Source organism: Zootermopsis nevadensis, unplaced genomic scaffold (genome assembly GCF_977971745.1).
Source record: "Zootermopsis nevadensis isolate Lab colony 2312 unplaced genomic scaffold, Znev_1.0 Znev_ptg000016l, whole genome shotgun sequence".
Taxonomy (NCBI): Eukaryota; Metazoa; Arthropoda; class Insecta; order Blattodea; family Termopsidae; genus Zootermopsis; species Zootermopsis nevadensis.
In genome coordinates this window covers 4,244,043-4,266,603 of record NW_028259148.1, presented here as the reverse complement: position 1 = coordinate 4,266,603, position 22,561 = coordinate 4,244,043, and the positions used below count along the sequence as shown (strand labels likewise).

The 22,561-nt window shown below is 38.9% G+C and overlaps 1 protein-coding gene and 1 long non-coding RNA gene across 4 annotated transcripts in view; one reads left to right on the top strand and one right to left on the bottom strand.

Moving 5' to 3' along the window:
• Positions 1–22,561, bottom strand: part of LOC110834581 (extracellular serine/threonine protein CG31145) — a 193,505-nt gene that overhangs the window by 95,749 nt on the left and 75,195 nt on the right. The gene's annotated exons all lie outside the window — the stretch shown is intronic.
• The window catches only part of LOC110834582 (uncharacterized), a 163,861-nt gene that overhangs the window by 103,380 nt on the left and 37,920 nt on the right, over positions 1–22,561 (top strand). Inside the window, exon 3 of the long non-coding RNA XR_015535375.1 lies at positions 3,859–3,941. This is a non-coding gene — a long non-coding RNA (uncharacterized LOC110834582). The remainder of the gene's footprint in view (positions 1–3,858; positions 3,942–22,561) is intronic.

The following is a 22,561-nucleotide window of genomic DNA, read 5'->3' as shown; positions in this document are numbered from 1 at the left end:
TTTATTGGGTGACTGCTTTACACATTATTCCACTCTCACATTAAACTTGCTACAGGAATTGAGGAAAGTTCTCGTATATCGCAACAAATACTAGACGGGAAAAAAACAAAACAAGAAGAATTGGTAATGGTGTCTCGGGGTTACGTACCTAAAAGAAAATTATGCATTACCACAACCTCATCAGTAACAGCAGCTGCAAATGTTATGTATGTAAAGCCTATGTTTTCTTGGGACGTTGAACAGAGCGAACTCTTAAGAGTGGGGAACTACGAATGCAATACCAAGAACACTTCCGAAACTTTTCTACGTCTTTTCTTTTTTCTCTTTCTCTCATTTGAAATGTGCCACCCCCCCCCCCCCACGTTTCAACGCCCAGCAGTTAAGTTCTTGCTCGTACATAACCCAGTGTCTTCTGTGTCTGTCGGTGATGTGAAGGAAGTACTGAGTGTAATGTATAAGAGAGCTCGAACAGCAGCAGCTGTGATTAACAGCTTGGTAATTAATTTTCTACCAACCCTTGACTCGATTTCTAGACTCTCAGGCCCCACCAGATCCAACCGCCATCTCTTCTTCTTGTTCCATAACAAGTCGAACTAAAGGCGAGGAACAGAAGAGGTTCGTGCTAAGAGAACTGCTTTGTACAGGTTCCCAAACAAATCCGCACTTGAGAGTACGATTCCAAAACTGAATTAGCCCCGAGAAATTAAAGGTTCATAAAACCGTCTCACAATTCAGTTTCTGCCTCGTTATGAAACTAGGCCAGTTGAAAGTACAAATGATTCCTTATTTTTAAACGCTCACGCAAGAAATATACGGATCCAGTGTGATTCTTCTACTATGACATGATTTGATAAAAAAAATATTGTGTTGCCAACAACTACAAATATGGATACCTAACAATTTCCTTAGACTCATTACGTTTGGTCACTAAATGAAAGGAAACTAGCCAAGCGTTTGCCCCGTCAAACTCGACGAGAATGAAACTTCAGTAACTGTTTGTGTAATACAGATTTTTAGCACATTGTATTTAACGTGGCCCGCATTATTATGTGTACATAAATCCTTTAAATTATCTTGTATAATTTAAAGTAAGCAAGGAAACTCCCGATAGAACCAATTAAATGATAACTTATTCTTAACGGCGTTATCACGATATTCGATAACACAATTCAATAAAACGTTGCAACTCAATATCTTTCGCTGAAGTAATTACATTTACGTTAGATTGATTAGATGCGTAAAAATTAAGTCGATTAAGAGCATTAATATCACTTACCAATCAGAAATCCCGATGTTATAAATGCCTGGATTCCGCTTACCTGAAATAAAAGAAAATAATTAATAAAAAGACAACTGAAATAAAGCCGTAATAGGCTCATAACAGGATTTTGAAATCAGGCAAGATCAGAGGCCTAGCAACCAGGTGACCTTGACTCAAGTGTCATGTGGGAGGCTGGAAGATCCTATTACACGAGGGTGGACCTTCTTCTGATTTCATATCTGTATCGCAGTACGTAATGGTTTTGGGGTTGCAGTTTAAATGGTGAATACTGTATATGAATTAATGGCCAATATATAATCGTCTCTACTCCAAACGTCCTCAACCGCCTTATTCAATAATTTAACGCCAAAATTTTAGACACAGAATTACATGAATAATCTTCAGAGTGGGAAGAAATCGCGCTACTTATCGAGTCTCTGTAAATGACATTACAGGAGAATTACATAAACCTATGCTCACCTAGCGGTCTATTAAAATACACCAGCATTTTGCAAATGGCGGTGTTTCAAAATACGACAAATACCTGGGCGGAGTAATATTGAAGCCCCTACAATTCTAAGGGCAGCTTTGATAAAGTTTCTACTCCAACAGTTTCCATTAAAGATAAACATCACGGTTATATGATTGTTAAATAGAAGTTGGAATAAGTTCGCGCCTTCGTGTTCTAATGTTAACGTCCGGCCATACTGTACAACTCTGGAGTATGTGTGTACCGGATATTAAGAATATTTGGGGTGTGATATCTTAATTCTGTTTTAAATCTGCGCTCATGTGTGTGATTTTAATGTTTCTTACTGAAACAGCTTGAGGATGTGAACTCTCTTCAGTTGGTTTCAAGGTTTAGTGTGGACAGATACTCAACTTTCTATTACTTCTAAGGGCTGCGAATTTGTTGACAGTATGAGCGACTGACTAGGAGAATCTCAAAAAAGTTTGGGTTACGATATGGCTTATGTTTCATACCGATAATTATCATTTATTATCAACAAAGTTGATTGTAATCATTTCACAATCATACTGCCTCCAAATGTCGTGATTGGACATTTATAAATTTAATTTTGTCATGTACGTCATTTCAACTGCATTCACATTATTAATGTCATTTGAAAAAAATTAGAACAGTCGAAATTAACCGCTCACTGGAAGAGAGAGATGGAAAAATGCTGTGAAATTTAATTAAATCGTCACAAGTTTTTATTCAGGACATAAATCTGTATCCAGTGGCAGTGTGTTCATGTAGGAGGTTCGCTCTAAATTTTTATTCTTAGCGACCTTGTTCAGCCATAAATCATTACACGATTCACTATCTTTCATCAGCTCAGTTAATAAGGTTCACTTTCTCATTTGTTCTGCCTACGGAATAGAAACTTTAAAGCAAAATCCAAGGTAGATTTTACTAGTTCACAGTCTCCTTAGAACTCTGTAACTTAAGTCTGAATTATCCTCTTGCCCTTCGTGGTTGTGGAGTAAATGTGATGCACACTGAGTTGAAATAAAATACAGAGTTGGGGGGGAGATTCAAATCCCAGCCACGAATATTTTATAGTAAAAGAAATATCCATTTATTTATTCTCTATTTATGATGAACTATCAGGTTCTCAAGAAGTATTCTGCTCTTTGAATTGCACAGTTCTTTGATAATTAGTACACCACTCATGTGAAACACTACATCAGTAACTTACACGTAATCTATTACAAATACGACTTGCACAGATATTGACATTAGCTTTACACAGCATTACTCCTTGTTACGTATTTCTTGAACTAATTAACGCCATTCAACACTAGAGTGTCTCATAATTAAATATTCGATTTAATGTTAATGAGGTGTACAGTAGACGGCAGATACGAAACGTAATTAAATTAAATGCAAATTATCGAGTAAAACCATATTCATTGCGTCTTCACTAAGTTTTTTTTCAAAGTGTAAACAGTTTTGTTTGAATGCATGATTTTATATATTTTAGATAAATATTTCTTTTAATGATAAATTCTGCCGAACTGTACATCTCTAAATTGTCACATTAACGTCAACGTCTGGTGTGTTTAGAGTTAGCGTTGAATGATACGATGTTATGAAATATATTTGTGTAGATATTTGATCTCCGAAACTGCACCGCCCGCTGAAGACCCTCCAAACGCTAGTGACCCTCTGCGGAGTCACGTATTGGTTGTGGCTGTCGACTGCATCCAGCATCCCTTTCCCTCCCATGCATGACATGATATAGTTAAGGCTGTTTGTCATTCTGTACATAAACTAATAACCACAGAGTGAGTTAGGTAAATACAACACAGTTTATTCGTGTATTAATTGCAGCATGATATAACACTATTACAACCGTCATTCTTCATTCCTGTGCCTGTAATTGGCTTTTTGTTTTTGTGTGTCTGAATTATTTCAAGGCAAATATATACTGACATAATAAATCGATCAATAATGTACCCAAATTGTAATCCGACTATGTGAGGAATTTGCATAAGTTCACTGATGACATTATGATAGCTAGGCTGCACTTGTGTCAACAGATACGCTTTAACAATATTCAGAACTTCCGTCTGTTTTATTTTGTTCTCAGACTCGGTGGAGGAGAGTACTAGCTCATCAATATATCCATTATCGTGTTCACGTGACCCTGCATAAATCCAGTCCACCCACACAGTAAGTATTTAAGAGTCATTTTAATATTATCCTTGAATCTACTCTTTCATTTGCCAAGCTGCATATCGAGGGTCTTCGACTAAAATGTTTGTTTTTCTCAGCTTCTCGTCAATCTCTTTCAGGTAAAGCATATAAAATAAAACACCTAGTTGCGGAGAATCCGAGAATCAGTCGCATTATCGTATGTATGCGTGTGACATCGGGGTAATTGTAAATTTTTATCGAGATGCAAAAGATACATAAACATTTAATTAATTATATTGGCCTTAGTAGTTTATTGATTAACATCAAAGACTTGTTTGCAGGCACTGATTTCCTTAAAACAGAATCTAACAAACTTTAGTCACGAAGGAATCAACAGGCTAGAAGAATCTGTCCTCTGAACATACGTCAAGTGAAGGAGAGAACGATGATTCTTTGCGAGAGGTCAGTACAAAAAGGAACACAATTAGTGTCACATCGCAGAGTTCAGGGAAAGGAAATTATCATAGATATTCCAGGGTTAATTAGTTCAGTCTTGTTACAAAGGATATCTGACGTTTATTATTCCTTGATTACCTAATAAAGAGCATTTTGTGGTGGGAGGTCTGGTAGATGAAAATTTTGAGAGACATTTTAATAGAAAAGATTGTTATCTTGAAGATGAAAAACGCAGTGGAATTGTACAAGAAAAAGTGTCACAAAAATGGAAGTGGATAAGAACGAACAGAATGGAGAAAGAAGACAGAGACTACGAATTAGGAAGATAGTAGAAATAAAACCATGAAGGAAAACGAGAAAAATAAATTATGAACGAAAATAAGGGCGAAGAATTGGAAAGAAAACTAGACAGAGGGTCAGATAAGGAAAATGAAACAGATACGTTCTTCGAGTTACTTCTTTAAAAGTAAAAAAAAGGAAATCAATAAAAGATTTGATGCTTTGCTTGTGACAGAAAAAAAAACTTAGACATCTCTGATGTATATTTACGTGAATGTGTAGGTTTCCTCTACCAGTAATTCCCAACAGTAACCTATTCATTCTATTGGCCGAGCTATCTGGATATTCGTAGCCAGCTAAGTAATTAATACAATTACATTCATAAACGAGGTTCCCTGGAATACAAGTCTAATTACCACACTCCAGGGAAATTCCCTTCGATAATAGCCTTTATGTCGAATGTGCCATCATCACGAAGCTTTTAAGGAGATGTCGCGTTTGTTGGCCGGATTCAGCCACAGTTTTAAAACAGTCTGCCTTGTTGTCTTCTTACAGTAGCTCTGTACTTCACCATTAATTTTGGGAGTCTTGTCTTTCTGCGTTCCGTCTCATGAATTTAATCTCGTTATCTGAGATCCTAAATTTCTCTTTGTACCTTATTACCCAAAAGAGAAGAATCCCGTTGAATAAGGTTGTAGTGTCTGCCTCTGTTTTCGCACGGGATATCCTTAAAATAACTGCAGTGAAATTATGATATTGCTTGTTTATCATGACAGTCTCATTTTCTAGGGGGGAAGGGTAGTTGAAATTAAATTGGGAATGATTTCTTTTGCATCTTCATCCCTTATTGCATATTCCATTTTGGCTCCCATATTCTTTGCCTTCTTTCCAAAAACAATAACAATGAAGAACTCCAGTCATACTAAGCACTCTTATTTCAACCTTTTCTAAAGGCTGCCTAGTGGTAGCAGCACACGAAAAATATAACATTCTGCCATCCAGCGTCATTATTGAGAATTTGGTCAGTAATTTAGACACACACACAAACGTGGACAGTATTCTATTAGTTTGAGCTGCATTTATAACATCATTTCTTAACTTGGACATTTGAGGCAACATGTCATGATTTATACAGATCTGAGTTGGACAGCCTGAAACATCGAAGTGGGCCTCGATTTTGGCAAGCCTGCTTTAAACCCCAGTAAGACGGAAGCCTGTCTGCCACATTATTTCAAAATCCCTCTTCATACTTTTAATTACATATGTTCAATGTGTGCGTCAATGATGTCCCTCGAGTCTTAATAACACACAAAAGTGTTAATTTCATACATATTTATACGCATCATTGATAATTAGATTTGCAAACTATTTTGTATATACTCTACAATACAGGAGAGACTGGGTTCTCATCCTCGAAAACTGCGCTGGTATTTTAGCCGTCCGTGAAACTGAAACGATTCGAAATCACTGCAGGGTGTTATTTTATGGAAATTTGTAATCAATTAATCTATCATCAGTTTTGCCAGAAATAAACAACTGAACATCACACACTAAATCAGGCAAATGCTTGGATAGCTTATGAAATTGCATGCCAATAACATGAACCACAATGCTTGGTGTTTTTGGTATTCAAGAGTTTAGCCTTGTGTCTGTTGATACAAAGAAAACAAAGTTAACAAGAAGCTGATTAAACCAAACTCCACGCAACAGAGTAAACTTGAGAAGCTAAGAGTACGCTCAACTAGACATATGAATTAAAACCACACCACCAAACTCTCTTTCCCTAAGTTCCGTTTTAATATTATCCTCCCATATAGGCCTAGGTCTCCGGAGTAATCTTTTCCCTTCCTTCCAACCAGAATTTTCTACGCATTTCCAACTTCCCCATGAGCGCTACATAGCCCATTTATCTATATTTAATTCTTTTGATAATTCTGATAATATCGACGAAGAATACAAACTTTGGAGCTTGTCATTACACGGTTTTATCCAGCCTCCTATCACGCCACCCCTCTCGAGTCTAATACTCTCCTTAGCAGCCTCTTCAGAAACTACCTCAATCTGTGTTCTTCGGCCTCATTACAACAGTCAGAAAAATCATTAAGCGTCTGTTAAAACCCTCAGAAATTTTCAAATAGTGCGGAGAGAGAAATGCTTCGAACCACTTCGGTAATATTATGGTAACTTCCAAATAAACGTCATCGCAATAATATTCTGTAATTGTCTGAATAATTAAGACCTACAGAACGCGCCACAGTTATGTTACAGAATCCCTAATGTAGTTTCAGGACGTGTGGGCAATAATCCGTCCTCGAGATTTGCGAAATACATTCGTGTAACAGCATCTTAAACAACAATCAAATTATGACTTAGGTCGCTTCTGCACTGAACTGCCCATATATTTCTATGATGAAAGGAAATCAATTTCCTTTCAGAACGTGTGCATAACATTGCTTATCTTTTGAATAAAATGAAGCTTGTGAAGGAAATACATGATCACAACTCACAGCCTTCTTTATGTATAACTTATTGATTGGCGAGTTTCATATTATCGCAGACAGTGAATTCACAGAGTAAGGAAAAATATAATACATTTTCCGGATCATCAACCACATTTCTTACTTTCCATCTCGACACGAGAAATAAGGAACTGTGAAACATGCTTTTTATTATGCTATGAAGTATTCAAAGTTATGACAACGGCTAGCGGAACGCCTGCTTTGAGGCTGTGAAATTATTCATCCATCCTTCCTTCCGTGGATGTGAATAAGAAAGAAGGTTCGAAACAGGGCTATAGCTTTTACCTTCTTACCATAATGACGTAGAGGCTCATATGGAATTACTAAAGCAATACTCGTTTATATATTTACATCGTATATGTATGAATGTATTTATTTATTTATTTATTCGTCTCCATTTAATTTATTCCTTTTAGGTTTAAATGCGTCATGTTTGTGTTTTATAATTAAAATATATAATAAAATTCAGGTCAATACACAAACTTTATTTAGATGTTAAAATTTAAAATTTGCGCCATTCATCGCTACAACTATGTTACAATAGAGCGCCTTCATTCAAGGCGCTCTATTGTAACATAGTTGTAGCGATGAATGGCGCAAATTTTAAATTTTAACATCTAAATAAAGTTTGTGTATTGACCTGAATTTTATTATATATTTTAATTTAATCCATCTAAAAGTAATTAGCCTATTACTAATTCAGAAGATGAGCCGGGATAGCTCAGTCAGTATAGTGACTAGCTACGAGCTGGACGACCGGGGTTCGATACCCGACGGGGGCAGAGGATTTTTCCTCTAGCCTCTGCGTCCAGACCGGCTCTGGGGCCCACCCAGCCTCCTCTACAATGGGTACCGGGGTCCTTTCACGGGGGTAAAGCCGGCCGGGGCGTGATGCTGACCACTCACCCCCATCTAGTGCCGAGATCAAGGAAGAGAGGAGCTATACCTCCACTCACCCCAAGCGCCTACATGGCGTATAATGGGACAAACTTTACTTTTTACTAATTCAGAAGATAATTCCGTGGAATGACGAACATTCCCTTGGATTATCAACTTGTTTGAGTGATTACATGTAGCAGTTTTTCTCACAGTATTACAGTGACTGAAACGACGTAACTTCTCGAAAGTTCGGAATAATTCCGGTATTTAAAACTTTTTTGGTTTCCATAAAGCCTAAGAGTCAGGTACAGACAGCTGGTCGTGACTGCCCGGTATTTACATTCGCCTTCTGATAAACACTTTGTCTTAGATTAGATAACAATAGGAAACGTGTAGGATTGTTTACGCTTTGAGTTTCTGTCTTCTTTTTAATATTAAAGACAGTACTTATTATAATATCTCATGTATGATTTGAGGTTTTCACAGCGGTCAGTATGAAGATTTCTGGCTTCTGGGTTGTTGCGCTGTGTAGTCTGGTCGATGTTAACCAACGTTTCAGAGGTCATACTGCCTCCGTCATCAGGGCGATGAGTCTGAAGATTTCTGGCTTCTGGGTTGTTGCGCTGTGTAGTCTGGTCGATGTTAACCAACGTTTCAGAGGTCATACTGCCTCCGTCATCAGGGCGATGAGTCTGAAGATTTCTGTCTTCTGGGTTGTTGCGCTGTGTAGTCTGGTCGATGTTAACCAACGTTTCGGAGGTCATACTGCCTCTGTCATCAGGGCGATGAATTAGTATGAAGATTTGTCTTCTGGGTTGTTGCGCTGTGTAGTCTGGTCGATGTTTACCAACGTTTCGGAGGTCATACTGCCTCTGTCATCAGGGCGATGAATTAGTATGAAGATTTGTCTTCTGCGTTGTTGCGCTGTGTAGTCTGGTCGATGTTTACCGACGTTTCAGAGGTCATACTGCCTCCGTCATCAGGGCGATGAGTCTGAAGATTTCTGTCTTCTGGGTTGTTGCGCTGTGTAGTCTGGTCGATGTTAACCAACGTTTCGGAGGTCATACTGCCTCTGTCATCAGGGCGATGAATTAGTATGAAGATTTGTCTTCTGGGTTGTTGCGCTGTGTAGTCTGGTCGATGTTTACCAACGTTTCGGAGGTCATACTGCCTCTGTCATCAGGGCGATGAATTAGTATGAAGATTTGTCTTCTGCGTTGTTGCGCTGTGTAGTCTGGTCGATGTTAACCAACGTTTCGGAGGTCATACTGCCTCTGTCATCAGGGCGATGAATTAGTATGAAGATTTGTCTTCTGGGTTGTTGCGCTGTGTAGTCTGGTCGATGTTAACCAACGTTTCGGAGGTCATACTGCCTCTGTCATCAGGGCGATGAATTAGTATGAAGATTTGTCTTCTGGGTTGTTGCGCTGTGTAGTCTGGTCGATGTTTACCAACGTTTCGGAGGTCATACTGCCTCTGTCATCAGGGCGATGAATTAGTATGAAGATTTGTCTTCTGGGTTGTTGCGCTGTGTAGTCTGGTCGATGTTAACCAACGTTTCGGAGGTCATACTGCCTCTGTCATCAGGGCGATGAATTAGTATGAAGATTTGTCTTCTGGGTTGTTGCGCTGTGTAGTCTGGTCGATGTTTACCAACGTTTCGGAGGTCATACTGCCTCTGTCATCAGGGCGATGAATTAGTATGAAGATTTGTCTTCTGCGTTGTTGCGCTGTGTAGTCTGGTCGATGTTTACCGACGTTTCAGAGGTCATACTGCCTCCGTCATCAGGGCGATGAGTCTGAAGATTTCTGTCTTCTGGGTTGTTGCGCTGTGTAGTCTGGTCGATGTTAACCAACGTTTCGGAGGTCATACTGCCTCTGTCATCAGGGCGATGAATTAGTATGAAGATTTGTCTTCTGGGTTGTTGCGCTGTGTAGTCTGGTCGATGTTTACCAACGTTTCGGAGGTCATACTGCCTCTGTCATCAGGGCGATGAATTAGTATGAAGATTTGTCTTCTGCGTTGTTGCGCTGTGTAGTCTGGTCGATGTTAACCAACGTTTCGGAGGTCATACTGCCTCTGTCATCAGGGCGATGAATTAGTATGAAGATTTGTCTTCTGGGTTGTTGCGCTGTGTAGTCTGGTCGATGTTAACCAACGTTTCGGAGGTCATACTGCCTCTGTCATCAGGGCGATGAATTAGTATGAAGATTTGTCTTCTGGGTTGTTGCGCTGTGTAGTCTGGTCGATGTTTACCAACGTTTCGGAGGTCATACTGCCTCTGTCATCAGGGCGATGAATTAGTATGAAGATTTGTCTTCTGGGTTGTTGCGCTGTGTAGTCTGGTCGATGTTAACCAACGTTTCGGAGGTCATACTGCCTCTGTCATCAGGGCGATGAATTAGTATGAAGATTTGTCTTCTGGGTTGTTGCGCTGTGTAGTCTGGTCGATGTTTACCAACGTTTCGGAGGTCATACTGCCTCTGTCATCAGGGCGATGAATTAGTATGAAGATTTGTCTTCTGGGTTGTTGCGCTGTGTAGTCTGGTCGATGTTTACCGACGTTTCAGAGGTCATACTGCCTCCGTCATCATACATAACTAAAATAACAGATCTGACTAGCTGTTCCTTGAATACGAACATGTTTTTAGTTTCGTGTTATAAGAGAACTGTCCATCAAAAGCTTCACAAAATGAGGCAAATAAGAAAACTATGTTGTCTTCCTTCTCAAAGACATTAAAGCAGCTCATGAAACTCAATAAACTTGCATATCCCATTTCAACCACATTTTTATTACAAATAAAATAATTTTATAACTCAGGTAAGTTTTATCGTGTGAAGTTGGCAACATGAATCATGGATCGCTGATAACAAACAATAGAAAGGTTATATAATACATCCTTCTGCAAACAAAGCAGCTGGATCAGGGGAATTGTTTAGCTTGTTTCATATCATATGTTGGAGAACATTACTACGCCACGAGCCGGCATTAGAATGGTCTGGAATGTCATTATAAAGACTAGTCCCTTCATGTCATGGCTTGTCACTTGCTACAATGTGGCGCCTCGACACGTGCAGATAATCCTAGCAAACATATCTCAGGAATGAGCAAGTGCTCTGGTGGTTCTGAATTTCCAAATTGCTACAGCATGAAGATGGCTGTCCTCTGAGATGTTACACCGTGCACTTTGGTAGATAGCACTGAAATTTGAAAATCTGCATCTAGAATACTTGAAAGCTGATATGAAAAGGGGTTAACACATCTATTAAAGTCCATTTTATGTTCATTTTAATAATAATTATGACACAAACAGGCAATAACGAGCGACCCGTTAACGTTAACGGGTATCAAACTTCTTTATGTCGAAAAGAACACAATATATTGAATTATTATCTTCGCAAATCGCATTTAAAATGCAACATTTATGAAGTTCCCTGATAAAACAAACTAAATGTGAAGGTATCTTCACGGCGATTGAATTCAGACGCATTCAGACACCCAGCTTTGCCTCGTTTGTATTTCTTGCTACCAAAGTCGCCACCGTCAGAACTTAATTTCAGTTTCTTCGCATCGAATGAACGGCGTACTCGTCCAGTACCGAGTGAAGGCTTTCGCTATTACATGCATTAAGTATGCTAAGAGTAGAATCTACTCTACACGATATTACTTAAAAACAAAGCAACAGACGCTGTATTGTCATATTAAATCAACACAATCTGAGGCAGCCACTAAGTTCCCCTTTGAATAACAAGTAGACCTCATGTGGTGACCTCTATGACCTTACATTCACGAATGCGCAGTACACGCCCCCCCAAACACATTCACAAATAACAGGGTAATGGACGGGGTTATGTAAAAATATAATGCGAAGTTGTATAAAAAACTACATCTCCATGTTCGTGCAGACATTCGCTTTTCTCGGTGAAGTTAAAAATATCCAGTAATGAACCAATTAATGTACGCGGAAATAATATACACAGAATTAAAAAATAAAATCATCATTTTGTGCGGGGATTAGTGTTTCCACGTTAGGTCCTGTGGACATGCTCCGATAAATTTCAGTCCCTAGAACCACTTTTGATGTGTAGTATCGTCAGATAGCGTTCATTTTTAAGTTATGTACTTTAGGTTATATGGTTTTGTAATATTATGAGTTGTTTTATTTTGAGTGTGGTGTGTTGTTCTTGTTGTGCCTTATGTTTTTGGTGTCTCATTGTTTTGTTGTGTCTTATTGTTTTTATTGTGTCTTATGTCTTTTTGTCTTACTGTTTTGTTGTGTCTCATTGTTCTGTTGTTTCTTATTGTTTTTGTTGTCTTATGTTTTTTTGGGTTATTGTTTTGTTCTGTCTCATTGTTCTGTTGTTTCTTATTGTTTTTGTTGTCTTATGTTTTTTTGTGTCTTATTGTTTTGTTCTGTCTCATTGTTCTGTTGTTTCTTATTGTTTTTGTTGTCTTATTGTTTTGTTCTGTCTCATTGTTCTGTTGTTTCTTATTGTTTTTGTTGTCTTATGTTTTGTTGTGTCTTATTGTTTTGTGTCTTATTGTAGGACCACTGCCACCGGGTAAAAACCCATTTGCAGTCAAATAAATAATAATAAATAATAATAATAACTAAAGACGCTACCTGTAGACATTTTCTGTGGTTTCCTGTCTTCGAATAGTCGTATTAGCTGTGTGTGTAGACTGTCTTACTGTATGTAAATTTCACACTATTTATGGTGTGCAATGGATAAAATACATTCTAAATTCCACCTAGAGCCCCACCTTGAAGCCGTAACATGTTGTCATTGACATTAAACATAACACAACATTCATGTTACAGTAACCACAGACATTAATTAAATTAACAGCGGTTCCACACATCAAACTGTTTTTATCTGCCCGTGTCTCACTAATCCCGTGGCACAGGAGAACATATCATAATGCTTACAAAATTAGTTCTAGAACTGAGTCGTTCATGGACATTACTCTGAGAAAATACAATTACTGTTCATGAATCAAGTTTATAAAAACTAACGGAAGTCGTAGTATTTCAGACTAAAATGTAAAATTGTCTTCCGAGATAATATGAAGGCCAGTCTTGAAAACACAAGGGATATTTTTGTGTCAAATATACCGTATGCAGAATTCTCGTCATTTTTAGCGCCATCTCATGCCATTACCCTGAAATACCCCGTCGCTAATGGCTGAACTATCAACTACTAAACGCCGCTTAAGAGACAACCTAATCAAATAGCCAATAACCATCACAATTGACTGGACGAGTTCGCGGATCGTAGGACGCGGTAAAATTTAAATTAAGTTCTGACGGTGACGACTCTGGTATCGAGAACTACCAATGATACTATGGTGGTGTTATTTTATTTAGTGTTCTGTCTGACGACAGGTCCATATGAACAGGATCCTTCCATCCTTTTCTCGGACTGGGACCTGTTCATATACGTTCTTGCCAAATGATCCAGAAGTGGTTTGCCATTGCCTTCTTCTGTGTGTGAATGGAGTAATTGTTGGGATGCCACGGAGGAAAACTCCGTGTTGCCTAGACCACGGCCTTGCCCAACACAAGTTATAAATTCGGGCACCGCCGGGAATCGAACCCAAGACCCCAGGATTACAAGGCCAGCGTGTATGGCGGGATTATAAGGTGTTATTCGCTTGAGCTAGATCGAGGCGTGCACTGAAAAGGCATGCGTAAATATTCATTTAAGTCCGAAAGTAGAGACGCTGTCAAAATTACCCAAACTCCACCCAGCTCAAAACAGCTCGACATTTGGAGTGGGTGTAACATATCGAGATTGATCGAAATCGGTCGAGTAGCTCACTTCGTGTTACAAGAGGACACACGGTAAGGCATGACGAAACCAAAAGAATATTTTCCATTTCCTTTTATAAAAGCACCAAGAATGTGTTCGTGAAAATAAAAAGTAACTGCAGCATTAGAAGTAGTTACTGACTATCGATATAACCGAAGCAAGTGCCATTATCGATTATAGGTGTATCGAGTTAACCGGCAACTGGGAAGCTAATCGTGTTTGTTCTAACGAATTCCTACCTCTCCGTTTATATGGAATGGAGCGATACGAGTCCATACGCGAATACTGAACCACGATTTCTATATACGAAGCGTACAAAAACATTCCAAACTGGTTAAAACCAACTGGTTCCTTACAGCCGGAATCCTAATTTGTTCCTAATTTCAGAAATAATGTATATTCGTGGCTAGCCAAAAATTTTCAGCTCAGAGATATGTAATTTTATTCCAATTAGGCATTTACATACAAAACGTATCTAACATTTGCTGTTCTTCCAGCAAAATAATAATGTTCTACGTTACCGTTACATATGTAACTATTCTAATTGTCCTTACAGAATTTTTTATTTTTTATTCTGAGAATCGAATAATCCATCGCCCTGATGATGGAGGCAGTAAGTACGCGTCTTCTGAAATGTGCCGTGTATTCTCGTAGAAATTTATCGACGTTTCAGAGGTGCTTACTGCCTCCCAATCAACTTCCTTATGTCTGAGGTAGTGACACAGTAAGAACCTTTGGGGAAAAAACTATGTCTTTATAAAGAACTCCTTTCTTTTGCAATGAAGAATACATCAGACTCCCGATTATCCGGGTTGGTTGGGAAATATATTTTCCCAGATAACCCGCAGAATGAATTTAAAATACGCGAATGCTTCAAATACGCAAACTGATTTAGACATATACTGCTTAAATTTTTAAAGACTTACTAATAACAGAAAGTATTTTATATACAATTTAATACATAATGTACCAACTATTTAAAGAACATGATTCCAACAGATAGTAACAACGTTCTGTAGCCTAAATTTCAAAGAATTAGCATAAATTTATTAATGTTAATACTTTAAATAATGTCATTATTTCTTTCCTTTGTAAACCTTTACAACAGATTTTTTAAATTAACTTTTGATAGACCCCGGTTAATCCACCCTGGATTATAATCGGGAGTCTACTGTAACTCCACAAGGAAGAGAACTGATCTCGTTACACTTACTTTTCGCTTTATCAATGTACGCCCAATTACTAGGTAAAACTTTATCGAAACTCTTAAATATAAGGCACATTGAGAAATTCCGTTTATGAGAACACGATATTGTAGGTTCGGAAATGTGTTTGGTCAGAGACTATACAATTCGTGTTGACAATGAATATGACGATGTTCGCCATTGATTTTCTACCTTAACCATATCAGGGCTACTTTGAATTTCTGTTGTGACTTAAGAACCAAACATAATAAAGAAAGTGATGTATCGACATCTATTCTACAGCCAATGGACTGAGGGTGTCGTTATATTTAGAATTAATTCTTCTACGTACTTTCACGTTCTAGTCGCGTACAACCTTAAGAACAGTCTTGATTATCACACAGCTTAGAATACTGACGTTCAAAAGGTTTAATTTTCTAAAACATCAATCAAAGCAAAACATATTCAAGGACCTAGAACTTCAAGGGTTTTACTTCTTTTTTTCTTTTTTTTTTTGGGGGGGGGGGTCTAGTAATAAATCATATAAAACTGTGACTCACAAATTAGCTATACTGCGGGCATACATTTGCTTACTTCGTCACAAAATCTTCCTTTCTAGGGGTTGATTTTCCACGTTTCCTGTCCTGATCAGTGCGATGCAAGTGTCCGTCCTGAGAAGCTCACAAAATCGGGAATTTCATAATTTACACTGTTCACCAGATGCTAATAGCGATTAAATCAAGAAGAACTGAGATGGGTGGGACACATAGAACGCATAGGGAGATAGTAATTGTACAGAAATTTATTTAGAAACCTAAAGACAGGATACCACTTGGGAGACGGAAGATAATATTAAAATAGATTTTAAAGAAATACCGTGTGAAGGTTTGATGGGATTTATTAAACTGAGGGAAATTCCATGGCTAGCTGAGCGACTATCAGATTCTTACACCGAACTGTGATCCAATTAATGGCATCTGTTCAACAAGCGAAATCATTGAGAGATGAGGTCAGAATTTCCTTCAGTATTACCGCCTGTTACTGAAGCGAAATGTTTCGTGCGTACGTTTTTAAGAGGAAATTAAAACAATATAAAATTACTTCTTGTGTAGAAATGTTTTACAAATTCCACACGCAAAATTCATGTTACTTTGGCATTATAAACACGGCTTATTATCCGATCGGCCAGGCATATATTTGCTTATAACGCAACACGACGCTCCGCACTCTGATTTGTTTGAAGAAACAAAGGAAAGATGAGCTCATACGCCATGCTGACACGTGTTATTTGAATTTAAAACAAAAACCGCACACATCTGTGGAATTCAAAGCGCGCAACACGTTGTTTCAGTGGCAATACTAAAGTGTACTGCACACCATTCAGCGTTGCACAGGGGGTGGAGGCGGTAGATGAATTGTTAATATTTATAGTAAAACCTGACGCCCTTTGAAATACAGGAGTCGCGACATTTAGCTACACCACATAGGACATTTCCATGACTAACCCTTTCAAGCGGCAGCTCGCCTATAACATTTTAAGAATTGAGTCCGTACCGCAAAGAAAACACAACACTTTGCCATTTATTTTCCATATGAACAGGATCCTTCCATCCTTTTCTCGGACTGGGACCTGTTCATATACGTTCTTGGCAGATGATCCAGAAGTGGTTTGCCATTGCCTTCTTCTGTGTGTGAATGGAGTAATTGTTGGGATGCCACGGAGGAAAACTCCGTGTTGCCTAGACCACGGCCTTGCCCAACACAAGTTATAAATTCGGGCACCGCCGGGAATCGAACCCGAGACCCCCCAGGATTACAAGGCCAGCGTTCTAACCGCTAGACCACCTCATCTTATTGTTATTTAGTGTTCTGTCTGACGACAGGTCCATATGAACAGGATCCTTCCATCCTTTTCTCTTCTCGGACTGGGACCTGTTCATATACGTTCTTGGCAGATGATCCAGAAGTGGTTTGCCATTGCCTTCTTCTGTGTGTGAATGGAGTAATTGTTGTGATGCCACGGAGGAAAACTCTGTGTTACCTAGACCACGGCCTTGCCCAACACAAGTTATAAATCTGAGCACCACCGGGAATCGAACCCGAGACCCCAGGATTACAAGGCCAGCGTTCTAACCGCTAGACCAGGATTAAATGGGAAACGCTACTTAAATAAATAATAATTTCTTACAGTGAGAATCATATGAAACAAACAAATACAAAATGTTGCTGACTGTTAAACAGGGTGGGGCACTGACTACCACTAGAATTTGAAGGGGTAACTCTGTAAGGGTTCAGAGTCATGTTAACAAGAATTAATACATGAAGAAATCTGAAGCAGACAGAGGCTGAGATGAACCTGCCAGCACAGGGAACCTGTCAGGTACCACATGTAAAGTGATGGGTTAGAATCGAGCATCAGGTTCGGATTATGATTGGCAGAGGAGCCCCAGGGGCGAACGTCACACGATAAATGCGGTTCACGACAAAAGCACAATCAGCATGGTTCTAGGCTAATTTCCCATGTGTGTGTTTGTCTTTTAGAATAAATTCACAGATTTTAATAAAATTTAGTATGAGCATCATGTTATTAATCTAGAGACTGCTCAGATGTAAATCTGGCGTCTTTTGAAGCCGTCGCGATGGTTGGCATCGCAACGCAGAGCGTCGATTTCTTAAAGTCGCTCCCAATGGTATCCAAACTGTTTAAGTCGCTCTCCTGAGGTACTAAGATGGCGTAGCGGAGAATGGCGTCACGACGCTCGGCGTCGGTTTTTCACTTTCGTAAGGTGTCTTCTGTGGACTTATCTGCGGTAAGTTTGGCGTATTTAGAAGGCAACGCCATGATCAGCGTCGCAACTTTAAAGCACACATCACTTTTTTCACTTTTCAATTGCGTGCCATCATTAATATTAACATGGCGGCCATGCGATCTTTTGAGGTGAAAATTACAATAGGACCAAGACAGCCATCTTGTCGACACTGAAGACACTTTACGTAGGGTCTTAAATTTTCTTATGGTGACAGGTGTCTGAAATAAATGCAAGTTTTATTAAAGGAATTTTCTTTCCGTCGCGCGGAATCTACAGTTATCTTTCAGTATGATTTCGGTAACTAATGAACCTAGTAATAGACCTGTGAAATACTGTATGGAGACTATTCACAAAAATATTTATACTCGTAAATGTCGTACGGAACATCGTTTAAATGTTAACAGTTTTAAGCATGGTGACGTTTAAAAATGTAGAGGTTATATCTGACACATTTAAAGTAGTATTAACCAGCACTGATGTAAATTTTGGTCGAAAATTTGTCATTTTTTTCATAATTTCCTATTGTTCTCGCCAAAACAGATTTCCTCCTCCCAGGAAAATGTTTGTTCTAATGAAAACAGCAATTCGCTTTAAGGCATTCATTATCTGCTCGTAGTGGTGCAAATTTTACAAGTAGGGATACTTTATACTGATGGTGGGGTTGATGATAATAATAACAATAATGAAACTACGTTAATGTTACTGACGACTGTGATGGTTCCCAAAAGGTTACGACATATTTGATTTCAAGGAAATCCTTTTTAATCCCGGCACGCGTATCTATTTTCCCCAATTTTTTTTCGTGTTTCTCCTCCAAATCTCAAGGGAAACGAATTCAAAGTCTACCATTTCATCTTTCACAATCTCAACATTTTATATAAATAAGTAACCACTATCTACAAAACAGTTATTAAATATTTAAATAATCACTCGACAATCGTGGTAGATATTACACTACTAATAACATACACCAACAATTAAAAAACACTGAAATATTTACGTCTTCATTTGCGATATGAACTGATTATTAAAGCTTTGTGCACAAATCCGTTCCTTTTAGCTCCTGGACATTCGGCATTTCCATTAACAGAGAGCCCGCATTGAATCTCCAGACGTTGAAACAGCTGGAAGTACGTGTGACGAAACATCCTTCTCGAATTGTGTTCAGGAATTGTGCACACTTGGTACATGGCTATACACTTTGCTAAGCAAGGCCAGAAATCCACAAAGTTCCTCTTTTTCTGACAGCAGACAAGAGTGGTCCAGCCATCACATAATGGTAAACCGAATACTGTTTTATACTATATGTCCCTTGGGGTGCATGTTGCACCTTAATACAGGGTGTTCTATTTAAGACGGAACACAAACAGTCACGTACTACAGCACAAAAATGAAATGAGACGTGGGGCCAACCCGGCAAAAAGCTCCCCCCCCATAACCACCCTTGTTTATAACCATTTGATAACTTAAAAGCTGTGCATATGCGAACATGGTGTATTCACCAGCAGAACGCGAGTTCATTCTCGCATAGAAATCGTTTGTTGCTGTTCTTGAAGCATTCGGCAATTCGTATCCTGACAAACAATTACCGAATAGGGCAACTATACACCGACTGGTAACAAAATTTCGGGACACAGAAAGTATTTGAAGACGGATTCTTTTCGGTTGTTGTACCGTATTGTCTGGTAAATTTTTATAGCGTTTCAGAGGTGAATGCTGCTTCCATCATCAAGGTCATAGTCATACTCGTTGCCACGAGAACCTCAAATTTCACAAGTTTTATGAAGAAATAAATTTACTGTACATAAATCTTCATGTGTTGTCTGCCGATCACAGGTTCGTATAGCCTAGTATCCAGCCTGACAGGAACAGTTCAAAGAAAAGAATATATTTTCTTTCGTTAAGTTTCCTGCTTGCAGTGACTACTCTCCAGAGAACGACGCCGGTCTGTCAATCAACATTCGACGACGCTTGGTGGGTGGTGGGAGGAGAACCACTTTCGCCTTTTACGTATGTAGCACCTCAGTTTTACACCCTTTCCAATCTTATCCCTGAGAATTCAAGTACAGAAAACCGTACAGCTCTGCCCGCCCAGACCATCGACTTTTCTCAATCTTGTTTTCTCCTTTGTTCGGATTCTTTTTAGCTCTTTATATTGGACAAACAACGGGCGCATTAATTCACTCTCCCATCTCCTGTGAAGAAGTTTATTTTACCCTTGCGATATTCCGCTACTTTGGCAGTCCTGTGATTACTTGTTTATTTGTTTCACTGATTAATTTTAACATCTCAGTCTTAAACCACAAGACTTGTTCAAGCAGTTCTGCGAGCAACTAAAAATTCTGAGTAAACAGCAACTTTTTCCTTAAATTAATTAATCCAATATAATTTTTACCTTCATAATTCTTACTCTCCTCCAGTTACACATATTACTGGTTTCATAATAATATTTTATTTAGTGTTCTGTCTGACAACAGGTCCATATGAACAGGATCCTTCCATCCTTTTCTCGGACTGGGACCTGTTCATATACGTTCTTGGCAGATGATCCAGAAGTGGTTTGCCATTGCCTTCTTCTGTGTGTGAATGGAGTAATTGTTCGGATGCCACGGAGGAAAACTCCGTGTTGCCCAGACCACGGCCTTGCCCAACACAAGTTATAAATTCGGGCACAGCCGGGAATCGAACCCGAGACCCCAGGATTACAAGGCCAGCGTTCTAACCGCTAGACCACCTCATCTTATTATTATTATTTAGTGTTCTGTCTGACGACAGGTCCATATGAACAGGATCCTTCCATCCTTTTCTCGGACTGGGACCTGTTCATATACGTTCTTGGCAGATGATCCAGAAGTGGTTTGCCATTGCCTTCTTCTGTGTGTGAATGGAGTAATTGTTGGGATGCCACGGAGGAAAACTCCGTGTTGCCTAGACCACGGCCTTGCCCAACACAAGTTATAAATTCGGGCACCGCCGGTAATCGAACCCAGGATTACAAGGCCAGCGTTCTAACCGCTAGACCACCATGGCACTGGTTTCATACACGGGGGAAATTTCTAGACCATGTGAATTGATATAAAATTATCAGAAAAAACCATGCACCATCAAGTTGTTACAATACTAACGAAGAAACAGTCAAGGGCCCAAATCTAATATTTTGACCAGATAAGTTTCTGTAACGCTGTTTAAAGATACGATAGCTATTTACACTGCTCAAACCCATAAATGCGCTGTGAATAAAATACAGCGCTACTGATTATTAAAACATATGATACATACAGTTACCACTGGGCTTTAATACGTTAACATCACAAACTAATTTGGCGTGTGATTTATATGTGTATTAAACTGTTTTCCACCGAGTAAAACTTGAGATCAGTCAGGTGCTGTTGACACTGGAAAATAGCTATACCACTTTCCTTATCCTCATAGGCGAGGGCTTGCAGAAAACAAGTTTGTTCTGAGTCTTGTATTTCTCTGTGGCAAAATAAGTCATCCAGTTCAGCCCTGCGTTAATTTCTAGCGTCACAACTCTGAGGTTTTGCTTATATTCAGAAGAAAGAAACATTGTGGTAATATGTGTTCCCCGCTCCGGAATAAGATCTTGCTGGAAAAGAAGAATGTAATCTTCTTTTCTTCCTCTCAATCGAGACAAAGAACGAACTCGACGGATCAGTCTTGCTTAATAAGATGATAGTTGCTCAGCTGCTCAAGAAATTGTCCGATTTGTTGTGGAATCCAACAGTTCATAACCACATGCCCATACCGAGCCAAAAGCAAATAAGTCCACATCCTTACACACTATTTTAATGGCCAACATTAGTATTATCATCCCATCTACGCCTAGGTCTACCAAGTGGACTCTTCTCTTCATACTTTCTGACCAAAATTTTGTATAACTTCCTCATGTACCTCGTACGTGCTAATTTGTCCCTGCAGCAGCCGTTGATTTGGTAGAGATTATGTATTATGGCGAAATACTAAAGGCAAACAAATGTTGTGCCTCTAGTAGGATCAAGAATAACTTCCTGTTACGAAGTAAATAGGGGAGGTGCCCCCCTCCCCCCAATTTGCCTCTCGTGCCATGAACGCACGCAAATCGGACAGGCTCTCATATAATAATATTAACGAAATGACGCGTTCGATATTCCTTATCAGGTCACGCCAACTCATGATTCATATCTTTCCAACCTCTAAGCTTTTATAGGCTTCGTATTATTACGATTTGCGCGTCTGAACATATCGAATTTATCCGTTGCATTATGAACAGGCAACAAAGATTTTAATTTGAGGTAGTCACACGAGATAAAACATAACTTTGAAATAAGCACGTGTTTACTTTTTTACAAGAACATCTTAGATCTCATAAAATACGAAATATTTCTGTCCTAGAGCTAAGTTAAACATCCCATCATAAAGACGAGATTTTATTTAATTTATTTCAGTTGTGTGTAAAATATAATAACACCCTCCTGCATAAACCTGGATTTTGTAGAATGGGCCACGTTTTAGTTGCTTGTGTATTAAATTTATAAAACTTTAACTTTAAGACCGCCACTCCCTATGACGACATTTCTAAAGTTGTTTATTTTACAGTTGAGAAATATTTGTTCGTTCATAATACGGCACACATACTTCAGCTGTCTTCTGTGCATTACTGTGGATTTACTTCGTCTGAGTTTTCGGAAGAAGATTAAAATTCAACTTTACGATA